We start from the raw sequence: 14,277 nt of genomic DNA, 5'->3' as shown, positions 1-14,277 counted from the left end.
TCCTCCCCTACTCCATGCTCTCTCTGTCAAATAAATAAATAAAAGCTTTTTTAAAAAATTGCATAGGATTGTATGCTAACCTGGAATTATTCCCAGGCTATGTGAACACTGAGTAGATTCAGGGGGATCATTGTACATTTAGTTTGCCAGAAATCTGTACATCATGCCTAAAATGTCCACCTCTGAAATTTGAAAGAGATACCTTTCCAAATGGACTTCAAACCTTTCAAATGGTCACCATGCACCTTCAGAAGCCAAAATGACTTCCAATTACTGCTATTTAATGAGTTGCAGAGTACTTTCTCCCCAAGAGACCCCTACTTCAGGCACATTTTTGCCTCTTAGTTCATCATTTAGAGCCCTGGGAATGGTTGACTATATGTACTGAAATAATACCCAGAATTACAGTTTTGATACACTATCTGTAGTGTCTCTCAAAGGAACAACTTCCAACATCCTCTAAGATAGAGAAAGAAAACATTCTGCACTGCTTCTTGGGCATTCTAAATGCCTAAGCTAAAGCAAAGCAGTCTTTTACTCTTTCCTGCCATCATAATATCCACAATTCCCTTTGTTTCGGTCTCTGTGGCTCTGAACAATCATACTTTGAGAAGAAACTGCCATTCTTTAGTCAAAACACCAGTGAGTGCTTTTCTAAACAAAAAAGCTCTTGTTTAGAAATTGTCCTTTCATCACAAACCATGCAATTAGGCCCTACTCTAAACTTATTCTTTAACACTTTTAAATGAAGTTTTAGCATGGTTTTAGATTTATAAAAAATAGTTGTGAAGATAGTATAGAGAGTTCCAATATCTTACATCCAGTTGCTCCTATTATTAACATCTTAGATTATTTACCATAATTAATGAAGCATTAGCGCTGCACTATTAATAGTGTATCAATCCACCTTTAAGTCCATACTTTAGATTTGCTTCATTTTTACCTAATGTTCTCTTCTTCTGTTCCAGAATTTCTGTCCAAGATGACACGCAATTGTCATGTCTCCTTAGCTATTATAGTTTCTCAGATTTTCCTTTTTATGACCTTGACAGTTTTGAGAAGTACTGGTCAGGTATTTTATAGAGTGCCCATTAACTATGATTTGTTCAATGTTTTTCTCTAGATTGGACTGCATTGTAGATTTTGGGGAGGAAGACCACAGAAGCAACATGCCGTTTTCATCATACCATGTCAAGGATATATAGCATCGATATGATATCACTGTTGATACTAATTTTGATCACCCAGCTTGATGTACTGTTAGTGTTTCCACTATAAAGTTATTCTCCTCCCCCTGCCCTTCCCATATTGGTAGAAAGCCACTATGCATAGTGTACCCTTAACAAGTGGAGAGTTACTCTATCCTCTTGCAGATAATATATCTACATAAATTGGAATTCTTCTTCATGGGGATTTGTTTCTTTTCCTCCATTTATTTATTAATTAAATCACTTAGTTATATAAGGATGGACTCTACCCCAGGACACCATAAACCATTCTAGTCTTCTTCCCTTGCTTGCTTGTCTATAAACTCTTACTCCAACCATGGGAGCCTCGTTCTTGCCTTGTGTCAACCATGTACTCAGTGATCCAATCCTTGGATATACTTGTATAACAGTTTCAAAATTGTTAACACCTACTTCTGTGGGAGCAACATTATCAACTAAATTATGATTCTTGCATACAGTTTCTTTTGCCTTTAGTCTTACAGTCTTCATTCAATTCTAAAATTACTTAGGTCAGCACTTATTTTCCCTCACACCCTCCAGTGAGATTCTTTTGTACCAATGTAATACAGTAAGATTATTTTGTCACAGTCTGCATTTCATTCTGGGAATCGAACTTCCTAAATGACTTTTCTTTTTAAGTAAGCTCTATGTGGGCACTTCAGTGGCTCAGTGATTGAGCATCTGCCTTTGGCTCAGGTCGTGATCCTGGGGTCCTGGGATCAAGTCCCACATGGGGCTCCCCACAGGGAGCCTCCTTCTCCCTCTGCCTGTGTCTCTGCCTCTCTGTGTCTCTCATGAATAAATAAATAAAATCTTTTTTAAAAAGTAAGCTCTATGCCCAACATGAGTCTTGAACTCACAACCCCAAGACCAAGAGTTACACACTCCACTGACTGAACCAGCCACGTGCCCCCCAAAAGGATTTTTAAATTTGCATATACTAATGTTCACTCTCTGTGCTATAAAGTTCTCTCGGTTTTGACAAATTAATTGTGTCTGCCACGTATTCACAATTACAGTACCATACAAAATTTGCACATTGCCTTAAAATATGGCCTATGCTAAGCTTATTCAACCATTCTCTTCTCTTCCCAAACCACTTATCTGTTTACTATCTCTATAGTTTGTCTTTGCCAGAATGTCATATGAATGAAATCATTCAGTATGTAACATTTCAGATTGGTTTCTTGCATTCAACATGAATCCCTGAAGATTCATCCAGGCTGTGGCATATATCAATAATTTGTTCATTTTATTGCTAGGAAATATTCCATGGTATGGATGTATCACAGTTGTTTTTTCTAATTAATAACATAGGTTTGTAATAATTTATAAATTTAATATTAATTAAGCTTTATATTAATGTTATTAAACAATTCAAACATAAATTTAGTAGAAAACAAACTTACTATAAAATTCTTATTATAAAAGTTGCATAAACACAGTTTCTTTAACCATTCATCTGTTGAAGGACATCTGGGTTATTTTTAGTTAACTCCTACTATAAATGTACAGTTTTTCTGTGGGAAAGTAAATTTTTATTTCTTTAGGTTAAATGTTAGTTTTTCATGTACAGGTTTTTTGTGGGAAAGTAAATTTTTATTTCTTTAGGTTAAATGTCTAGGTCTGCAATTATTAGTTCATATGGTAGTTGCATATATAGTTTCCTAAGAAACTGTCAAACTGCTCCAGAAGAGCTGTATCATTTCACATTCCCATCTATAAAAAAAAAATTCTGGGATTTTGATAAGAATTGAGTTAAACTTGTATATAAATTTGGGGAAAATTAACATCTTTATTATGTTGATCTTCCAATTCTTTTTTTAAAAAGATTTTTATTTATTTAATCATGAGAGACACAGAGAGAGAGAGATCGGCAGAGACATAGGCAGAGAGAGAAGCAGGCTCCATGCAGGGAGCCCGACATGGGACTCGATCCTGGGACTCCAGGATCACGCCCTGGGCCAAAGGCAGACGCCCAACCGCTGAGCCACCCAGGTGTCCCATGATCTTCCAATTCTTGAACATGACTTGTCTTTCTGTTTATTCAGATATTCTTTGATTTCTCTAATCAGTACTCTGTAGTTTTTATGTCTCTACATGTTTTATTAGGTTTATTCTGAAATAATTCACCTTTCTTTTTGAATGATTTAAAATGCTATTATATTTCTAATTTTGATGTCTATGTGTTCATTGTTCTTATATAGAAATAAAACTGATATTTGTATATTTTTGCATATCTTATAACCTTGCTGACTTCACTTATTAGTTCCAGGAGGGTTTTTTGTAGACTCTTTGGGAATTTTTACATAGGCAATCTTTTCATCTGAAAATAGGGACAGTTTTATTTCTTCCTCTTTGAAAGGCATGCCTTTTCTTTTCTTGCTTTATTGCACTGACTTTCAAAGTATTTTAAGTAAGGGCAATGACAGCAAACACCATCACTTTGTGTCCCATCTTAGGGGAAAACATTCTATGTTTTATAATGAAGTATAATGTTAGCTGCAGCTTCTTTATGGATGCTATTTTTTCAAGTTTAGGAAGTTTCCCTGTATTTCTATTTTTCTGAGAGTTTTTTGTCATAAAAAATGAAATTTTTAAAAAAGATTTTATTTATTTATTTGAGAGGGAGAGAGAGAGACAGAGACAGAGACAGAGAGACAGAGCAGGAGGGAGAGGGAGAGACAATCTCAAGTAGACTCCATGTTGAGCACAGAGCCTGAAGCAGGGCTTGATCCCACAGCCATGAGACCATGACTTGAGCTGAAACCAAGAGTCAGATGCTTAACCTACTGAGCCACCCAGGCACTCCCAAAATGAATTTTTTTAATGCTTTTTCTTCATTGATTGGCATGTTCATGTGACTGTTCTTTAGCCTGTTAATATAGTGTATTACATTGAATATTTTTTAATATTGATATAGCTTTTCATTCATGGAATATATATTTTGTCATGTTATAAAATTCTTTTTGTATATAGTTGATTTATACTTGCTAATATTTATTAAAGATTTTTGCATCCATATTTAAGAAGGACTTTGTAGTTTCCTTTTTGCCCAGTTTTTTCAAGTTGGCGTTATGTTAATAGAGTCCTCATAAAATGAGTTGGAAAGTGGTCCTTCCTTTTCTATCTCCTGGAAGAGACTGCACCATTGGTGTTAATTTCTCCTTTGATAGAATTCTCCAGTCAAATCATCTGGGATTACTGATATCATTTTGGCAGTTTTTCAATTACAAAATCAACTTTAATAGCTATAGAACTTCAAATTATCTATTTCATATTCAGTGAACTGAAGTAGTTTATAATTTTTAAAGGATTGGCCCATTTTTTCTTTCTTTTTTTTTTAAAGATGATTTTTTTAAATTTTTTATTTACTTATGATAGTCATACAGTGAGAGAGAGAGAGAGAGAGAGAGAGAGAGAGAGAGAGAGAGAGAGGCAGAGACACAGGCAGAGGGAGAAGCAGGCTCCATGCACCGGGAACCCGGCGTGGGATTCGATCCCGGGTCTCCAGGATCGCGCCCTGGGCCAAAGGCAGGCGCCAAACCGCTGCACCACCCAGGGATCCCTGGCCCATTTTTTCTAATCGAAGGTATGTGTAGAGAGTTGTTCATAGCATTTACATACACCCTTTTAGTGCCTGCAGGGTCTGTAGTTAAATCTTCTGTTCATCCCTAATGTTAGCAATCTGCGTTTCTTTTTTCCTTTTTTGTCATTATTGCTAGAAATTTGCAATCTTATTGTTTTTTTCATTGAAGGACCAGCTTTTTTTTTTAAATTAAGTGTCTCTGTTGTGTTTCTATGATAATTCCCATTAATTTATACACTTGTATTTATTATTTTCTTCTTTCTGCTTGTGTTAGAGTTATATTTTCCTCTCCTTTTTCTAGTTTCTTAAGGAAGGCTGTTGACTTGAGATCTATACAGTCTTCTCATTCAGGATTCCTATCATAGTACAACTCCAAGGAGCACCAAAGTGTTCAATGAGAAAAGTGCTCACTGAAGAGGTGCTACACAGTGGCCCGACTCTGAACAGTATAAAAAAAACAAATAACCGCAAGTGTGCTCAACACATTTGTAATGAATTGTATACCAGTCTCCTAACAATGATTTGACTTTGACCTTTTTTCCTTGAAACTGAATAACTCTATTCACAGGCAGGAGTTACTATGGTGTCACTAAAAATGTTCCAATAAAAAGTAGTACACCTTTTTGTTCATGGTAGATATTGCTGTATCTTCCCTTTATGTCTTTGTCTAATTGCTAAATAAAGTAAATTTTGCCTTTTAACATTCTCCTACAAACTTACTGAAACCTGCAGTGTTTCATAGCAAAAATGTAATTTGCCTATTCAAATTAGGTTTGCAAAATCCTCCTCTTTCCCGCATCTGTGCCTACTGTACAAATTGACAGTCATGGCAAATTAAAAACCATTTTTCTGGTCTTTTTTCAAACCTTTACAAGTATTGGTTTAAAAGACAGGGTGAGAGGGATAATTTCTTTAATAGTTAGCTTCCAGGAAACTAAGTGCCACAATATTAGTTATTAGGTCATTTCCTACAAATTACCTGGTGTTAGAATCTGACCAAACCTCCAGATGATTAGCTATACATGCAAGAGGGTATGAAGAGTCAAAGACGATTTCAATTTTGTCAACCTGTGCAGCTGAGAGGTGTTTGTACTATTAAAAGAAGTAAGAAACACAAAAGGACAAAACCTGAAAGTGTAGACATAGAACAGAACACCCAGATAGAGGTATCTAACTCAGCAGGTCTTTGTGAAACTGGGGAGAGGTAAGAGTCAAAAATACACAATCCATACCTTCCACAAAAGTTTACTCACTGGCTATTGGATGCCAGATTCTGTTCTCCATTGTGGGGTGCATTTGCACAGAAAGTAGACTTGCAGTCCTTAAGCACTGGATGAGACTATAAAGGATAGGTAGGGGCATCCCTGGGTGGCTCAGCGGTTTGGCACCTGCCTTCAGCCCAGGGCATGATCCTGGAGTCCCGGGATTGACTCCCACATCAGTCTCCTTGTATGGAGCCTGCTTCTCCCTCTACCTGTGTCTCTGCCTCTCTCTCTCTCTCTCTCTCTCTCTCTCTCTCTCATGAATAAATGAATAAAATCTTTAAATAAAATAAAATAAAATAAAGGGTAGGTAGGAAGAAAGGTGGAGAGCAAAAGCCACTTGCTCCTGTCCCTCTTACACTTAGGATATGGGAAAAGGGAAGTAGAATAAGGGAAAATTAACAAAATAATAGAAGAGGCAGAATACAATTAAACAGAAGCCAGAGGAGAGAATTTCAAGGCAAAGATGATAAGCAATAATAAAGGGCTTAGAGAGCTTGAAGAAACTGGGAAAAAGAAGAATATTGGAGATATTAACTATTATTATTATAAGTCATTTATTGAATACTATGTGCTTCACATGAATGGTATCATTTTATCCTTACTACAATTCTGTAAGAAGGGGTTTTCTTATTTCATTTCTATTTTACAGATTGAGGAAACTGAGGCTTATTGATGAAAATCAGAGCCTAACAGTAGTTAAAGGGGTAAAACAGATTATATTCAGGAACTACTGCAAAAGGGGAAAAGAGACATCAGTGTAGGACTGGGCTCAATGCTGAATAAAGGACAAGTGAAAATTTATAGCTGCAGGTGTGTGGTGAGTAAAGGAAGCATCAAGGGTAGGGGGATGCTGGGGCACTTGGGTGGCTCAGTGGTTGAGCATCTGCCTTCGGCTCAGGCTCAGGTTGTGATCCCAGGGGGTCCCACAAAGGCTCCCTGCAGGGAGCCTGCTTCTCCCTCTGCCTGTCTCTGCCTCTATGTGTCTCTCTGAATAAATAAATAAAATATTAAAAAGAAAAAGGGTAGGGGGATGCTAAATCAACTTAAGGAGATTACTGCTGAAGGCTGGTCAAAGTGATCAGATATCAAGGGTGGGAATGAGGAATTTGATCAGATATCAAGACTAATAAGATATCAAGTGTGGGGAGTTCTTGCTAAATGGACTTAGCAGGATTCTTGCTACAAATGGATGAAGCAGGTCAAAGACAAGGCCTAATCAAAAAGAGGGCTCAGAGGAGCCTATCTAAAGTTTGGTCAAGAAAAAAAAAAAAAGTTCGGTCAAGGAGAGAGTTTTTGTCAGGCTCAGTTGTTAACTTTCTTGTTGAAGGGAAAGAGTAGAGCAAAAGTTTAATCTCAGTTCTATTTGACCCTAGATTCATGTACTTCTTAACTTAGAGATTTCAATAGAGTTTCAATCAGTGTAAGCAGAAGCCAGCGGTCCCCAAATTTGGTTGCATATTAGAAACAACTGGAAGCCTTTTAGAAGTCTTGATGTGCAAATCCTTGATATGCAAATACCAGTGAAATTAGGATGTCTGGTATTAGTTTTTAAAGATTCCCCAGGTGATTCCAATGTGTAGCACAGGGAGGGAACCACTGGCTAATGAATAAATGGGCCAAGACAAAGTAGAAACAGTGTAGATGATGCCTTCAAGCAATGTGCTGCTAAAAAGAAGGGAATTAAGCTAGACAAGTTAGGAGTGTTGAAGGAATATAATTCAAAGAAACAAAACCTCCCAACCTAGAAATCCTCTCTGCAGAGGTAGTAGAGACAGAAAACGGTTGTATCATTGAATAGGTGTTGAACCAGGATGTGATGCACATCTCAGGCAATCTGCAGTGAGATCCCAGATACAGAAAAAAATTTCACCTGTTCATATAGCTAAACAAATAAAATCTATTATGGACATGTTTCAAAATAAACAATATAGTCCTTAAGTATGAATACTTGACAGCACCTTCTGGTACACATAATTCATCCTAACTTCATCGTGGAAATTGGGAAGACCATCTATATTAGTTGATCAGCTTTATCCAGTAGGAAAATGAACTTCTCATGTCTAAATGACAGATGGCAGTTTTACAAATTGGAGCCAAGTGCCCACTGAAGTTAGGGGTCTTACCCTCACACAGTAATGAGGTGCTATTTCCCCCTGATGTTACATCTCAAAAGAAAGGGCTCCCAGGTCCTTGAGTTGTGAGATTGGACAGCAGATTATTTAGTCAATATAAAAATTTATACACATTTGAAAAGGATAGAGAAAGAAATTCTGAAACGAAAGGGGAGGGAGGGGGTCTCTTCCTCTATTTTTAACAGGGAGAATTAAGCTTCTTATGTTTAATTTGTATCTATCCTTACAAGGAGATATCAGAATCAAGGAGACTTTCTTTCCTTTAGAGAAGGGGAAGGAAAAATAATTTCCCCTCTATCCTTCTAAGGTCCTTGGCTCAGACACCCACAAAAAAGATAGATTGACAGGAGAAAGACAAGCAGAAGGTTAATGACATGTATACCTCCTGTGATACATGGCAGATACCCAAGAAAACTGAGTAACTTTCTGAAATGGACTAAGCCACCACCTTGAATCCACCTCCACTAAAGACAAAAGAAGATGATGCTTGGAGAGCCAGTCATGGGAGGTTATCAGGAAAAGTAAAGGAGGATTTGATTGTTACACAGATTTGAGTCATTGTGTCCCTTTACTGATGAGTTTCTAGAGAACCAGTCCTCCTTCTCTTCCTGGTACAGAGAGGGAAACATCCTTAATAATGAAAATTTCCTTTGGGGATCCCTGTGTGGCTCAGCGGTTTAATGCCTGCCTTTGGCCCAGGGCATGATCCTGGAGTCCCCGAATTGAGTTCCACATCAGGCTCCCTGTATGGAGCCTGCTTCTCCCTCTGCCTCTCTGCCCCCTCTCCCCCCCCCCATCTCTGTGTCTCTCATGAATAAATAATAAAATAAAATCTTTTAAAAATTTATTTTATAAGTTTCTCTTACAAAAGGTTAACTTCCATTGGGTTTTCAGAGCTCCTCCTATGTCTGCTTTTGCTTAAAAATAACCAGCTCAAGACAATCTTTATGTCGAAGTGGCATATTTTGGGGTGGCATATTCTACTCCCCTTCACTATTCTCATGCAGATCGATATAAAAAGTTTGCAAGCTGAGAGTAATAAGCCATGCAAGAAAAGGACATTAAGTATGCAAGAGAACAGAGGTATTGATGAAGAAAGATTCCAGAACAGGAGAGAAGTACTGACACAAAAAAATCTAAGTCAAGTGTACATTTGGGCCTGGAAAAATGATACTTCTTCCCCTGAAATGAGAGGGTGAAGATTTTACAGACAGATTTCATGGAGGAAGGGGACTTACCTGTCTTCCTCCTCTAGAATCTGTGGTGTTTCTCCATTAGCACGGTCTCCAGGGATCAAACCCACTTTCAACAATCGCAGTCCAGGGCTGGTACATTTTAGGAGGGCACAACTAACAGCAGCATTCCTCCAAATCATCATCGTCTGATAAGGAAGATTATAACACACAGTGACTATTTGAATTTGCTCTGACTCATATTACCAAAATATACTGCAGTCTTCATCACAGCTCCTCCATTTCCAAGCCATCCAAGGTCCATAGCTGACAAAGGGGGAACTCTGTAGGGTGAGTCAAAGCCAAGAAGTTTTTGACAAAGACCTTTCTATTTTATCTAAGAATTCTTTTATAAATGTGAGAGATCAAACAGGGTTATCTCTGAAAAACACAAAGAATAAGTTAAATCCAACTCAAAGAGTGTTGGGTTTGTTTTGTTTTCCTGCTGCCACTCCTAGTTTTCATCAAGTGGAAGGTACCCCACATCCAAGGTCACTTGAATCATCCTCTTAAGCACTCCCTGAGATATTTGTATTTTCATCTATCTAAATTAACTGATTGGAGACAGAAAAGGTAAAATCTTAGATGAAAAGACCAAATTTGTGTAGAATCATATGCTAATGTGGACACGGTACATTGAAGGGCAAAGCCACGAGGCCTAACAGGATTCTATACTGACAGCTCAAAGCCGGAGAAAAAGTGAAGAGCTAAAGAGTCTAACTACAACCTTTTCAATTCTGTTAACTGAGTGACCTAGAGTAATGCCCTGAGGTAACCCCCTGGACCTTGGCTTCCTTATTTGTGTAACAAAACAAATTTTGCTTTGTGTTGGAAGGCAAAATTATTCTCAGGGACTGAATCTGTCTTTGTCAGCAATTTATTTAACACAGGTTCACTGTGGGAATTTCACAAGCCAATAGCATACAGGAAAATGTTTCTTAATAAGCCAGTAAAGAAATAACACACTCCAAACCAATGATAGAGGACTTTGGCTGCCTCCACTTTGACCTGAAACTTTCTAGTTGGTTCTTCTTTCCAGCTGTCTCTTGGCTCAGGCGTAAGATCCTGAGGGTAAATTATTCCCTGATAGGACCTGAAATTACCCCCTCAAATAAGGAGATGATTGACTCCAAAACAGAGATCAATTTGACCTTTATTGCCCACATGCATGGACCCACCCACCTTTGCCCCACATTTTCCTTAGAAATCTGGAAATATTTTTGGCACTTTGGAGACAATCTTTTGAGATGCTAGTCCGCTATCTCCCTGGTGTTGGCCTTACTGAAATAAATCCTTTTTTATTTCACCACCACCCATTTCTCTGCCTTTGGATTTTGTCAGTGGTGAGTGGCCGAACCTGGTCTATCTGGGAGACCTGGAGCCAGGTGCTCTTGCACACCTGAGCCCTGGCTACACTATTGTTCCAGGGGAGGGGAGATGAAAGGAATAAAGCCCAAAGTTAGTGGAGGTATACTGTGATGGCTAAATGTGGTAGCCTGGGGTACCTACATGGCTCAGTTGGTTAAGTGTCTGCCTTCAGCTCAGGTCATGATCCCTGGGTCCTGGGATGGAGCCCCACATAGGGAGGGGCTTCTCCCTCTCCCTCTTCCTGTTGCTCTCCCTGCTAGTGCTCTTTGTGTGTCAAATAAATAAATAAAAATCTTAAAAAAAATAAATGTGGTGTCTCTCCCAATGGGATGGGGGCCCCCAAACGTGGGATGATGATATGGTGGAGGCCAGCAGCTTGGGTGGAGAAAGAATTCACCTGAGGCAGAACAAAAGAGGTAGAAGTTTATTGAATACACTGCAAGAGAGCAGCAAGTAGAACAGTGGAGGATAGGCTGTTTGCTAGGAGGTAGTGGATAGGGACTTTTTTAAAGAAGGAAGATAGGGGAGGAGGGGCAAGATGGCGGAAGAGTAGGGTCCTCAAATCACCTGTCCCCAAGAAATTACCTAGATAACCTTCAAATCATCCTGAAAATCTACGAATTCGGCCTGAGATTTAAAGAGAGAGCAGCTGGAATGCTACAGTGAGAAGAGTTCGCGCTTCTATCAAGGTAGGAAGACGGGGAAAAAGAAATAAAGAAACAAAAGGCCTCCAAGGGGGAGGGGCCCCGCGAGGAGCCGGGCTGAGGCCGGGGCGAGTGTCCCCAGGACAGGAGAGCCCCGTCCCGGAGAAGCAGGAGCTGTACCAACCTTCCCGGGCGGGCGGAAAGGGGCTCGCAGGGAGTTGGAGCAGGACCCAGGAGGGCGGGGATGCCCTCGGGCTCCCTGGGACACTAACAGACACCTGCGGGCACAGGAGAGTGCGCCGAGCTCCCTAAGGGGTGCAGCACGCACGGCGGAGCCAGAGCAGCTCGGAGGGGCTCGGGAGCGGCTCCAGGGAGGGAGCTGCAGGGCGGGAGCGCGAATCCCACAGCGCAGGCCCCGGAGCACAGGGCGCCGGGACACAGCCCAGGATCCGGCCTCCCCCTGGGACAGGCAGAGGCCGGGAGGGCCCAGGACAGCGAGGACGCTCCTGCCCCGAGCCGAGAAGATCAGCGGCCCCGCCCCGGAGCCTCCAGGCCCTGCGGACGGAGAGCCCCTTAGTTCCTGCTGAGGCTGAAACCAGGCTTCCAGAGTTGCCATAGCAACTGGGGCTGTTCCTCCTGGGGCCTCACGGGGTAAACAACCCCCACTGAGCCCTGCACCAGGCAGGGGCAGAGCAGCTCCCCCAAGTGCTAACACCTGAAAATCAGCACAACAGGCCCCTCCCCCAGAAGACCAGCTAGACGGACCAGTTCCAGTGGAAGTCAAGGGACTTAAAGTCTACAGATTCAGAAGATAATCCCCTGTGTTTTTTGTTTTTTTTTCTTTTTTCTTTTCTTTTTGATTTCAGATTGCTTACCCCACCCACCCCCTTTTTTTCACCTTTCTTTCTTTTTCTTTCTCTTTTTCTTCTCTTTTTTTTCCTTTTTCTTTTCTTTTTCTTTTTTTCTCTTTTCTTTCCTTCTCTCTCTTTCTCTCCTTTTCCCAATACAACTTGTTTTTGGCCACTCTGCACTGAGCAAAATGACTAGAAGGAAAACCTCACCTCAAAAGAAAGAATCAGAAACAGCCCTCTCTACCACAGAGTTACAAAATCTGAATTACAATTCAATGTCAGAAAGCCAATTCAGAAGCACTATTCTACAGCTACTGGTGGCTCTAGAAAAAAGCATTAAGGACTCACAAGACTTCATGACTGCAGAATTTAGATCCAATCAGGCAGAAATTAAAAATCACTTGAATGAGATGCAATCCAAACTAGAAGTCCTAACGACGAGGGTTAACGAGGTGGAAGAATGAGTGAGTGACATAGAAGACAAGTTGATGGCAAAGAGGGAAACTGAGGAAAAAAGAGACAGACAATTAAAAGACACTGAAGACAGATTAAGGGAAATAAATGACAGCCTAAGGAAGAAAAACCTACGTTTAATTGGGGTTCCCGAGGGCGCCAAAAGGGACAGAGGGCCAGAATATGTATTTGAACAAATCCTAGCTGAAAACTTTCCCAATCCGGGAAGGGAAACAGGCATTCAGATCCAGGAAATAGAGAGATCCCCCCCTAAAATCAATAAAAACCGTCCAACACCTCGACATTTAATAGTGAAGCTTGCAAATTCCAAAGATAAAGAGAAGATCCTTAAAGCAGCAAGAGACAAGAAGTCCCTGACTTTCATGGGGAGGAATATTAGGGTAACAGCAGACCTCTCCACAGAGACCTGGCAGGCCAGAAAGGGCTGGCAGCATATATTCAGGGTCCTAAATGAGAAGAACATGCAACCAAGAATACTTTATCCAGCAAGGCTCTCATTCAAAATGGAAGGAGAGATAAAGAGCTTCCAAGACAGGCAGGAACTGAAAGAATATGTGACCTCCAAACCAGCTCTGCAAGAAATTTTAAGGGGGACTCTTAAAATTCCCCTTTAAGAAGAGTTCAGTGGAACAATCCACAAATCAAGGACTAAATAGATATCATGATGACACTAAACTCATATCTGTCAATAGTAACTCTGAACGTGAACGGGCTTAATGACCCCATCAAAAGCGCAGGTTTCAGACTGGATAAAAAAGCAGGACCCATCTATTTGCTGTCTACAAGAGACTCATTTTAGACAGAAGGACACCTACAACCTGAAAATAAAAGGTTGGAGAACCATTTACCATTCAAATGGTTCTCAAAAGAAAGCAGGGGTAGCCATCCTTATATCAGATAAACTAAAATTTACCCCGAAGACAGTAGTGAGAGACGAAGAGGGACACTATATCATACTTAAAGGATCTACCCAGCAAGAGGACTTAACAATCCTCAATATATATGCCTCGAATTGGGAGCTGCCAAATACTTAAACGAATTATTAACCAAAGTGAAGAAATACTTAGATAATAATACACTTATACTTGGTGACTTCAATCTAGCTCTTTCTACCCTCGATAGGTCTTCTAAGCACAACATCTCCAAAGAAACGAGGGCTTTAAATGATACACTGGACCAGATAGATTTCACAGATATCTACAGAACTTTACATCCAAACTCAACTGAATACACATTCTTCTCAAGTGCACATGGAACTTTCTCCAGAATAGACCACATACTGGGTCACAAATCGGGTCTGAACCGATACCAAAAGATTGGGATCGTCCCTGCATATTCTCAGACCATAACGCCTTGAAATTAGAACTCAATCACAAGAAGAAGTTTGGAAGGACATCAAACACGTGGAGGTTAAGGACCATCCTGCTAAAAGATGAAAGGGTCAACCAGGAAATTAAGGAAGAATTAAAAAGATTCATGGAAACTAATGAGAA

Source organism: Nyctereutes procyonoides, unplaced genomic scaffold, assembly GCF_905146905.1.
Source record: "Nyctereutes procyonoides isolate TBG_1078 unplaced genomic scaffold, NYPRO_anot_genome, whole genome shotgun sequence".
Taxonomy (NCBI): domain Eukaryota; kingdom Metazoa; phylum Chordata; class Mammalia; order Carnivora; family Canidae; genus Nyctereutes; species Nyctereutes procyonoides.
The sequence above is the reverse complement of the archived record's forward strand: the minus strand, read 5'-3'. Positions refer to the sequence as shown.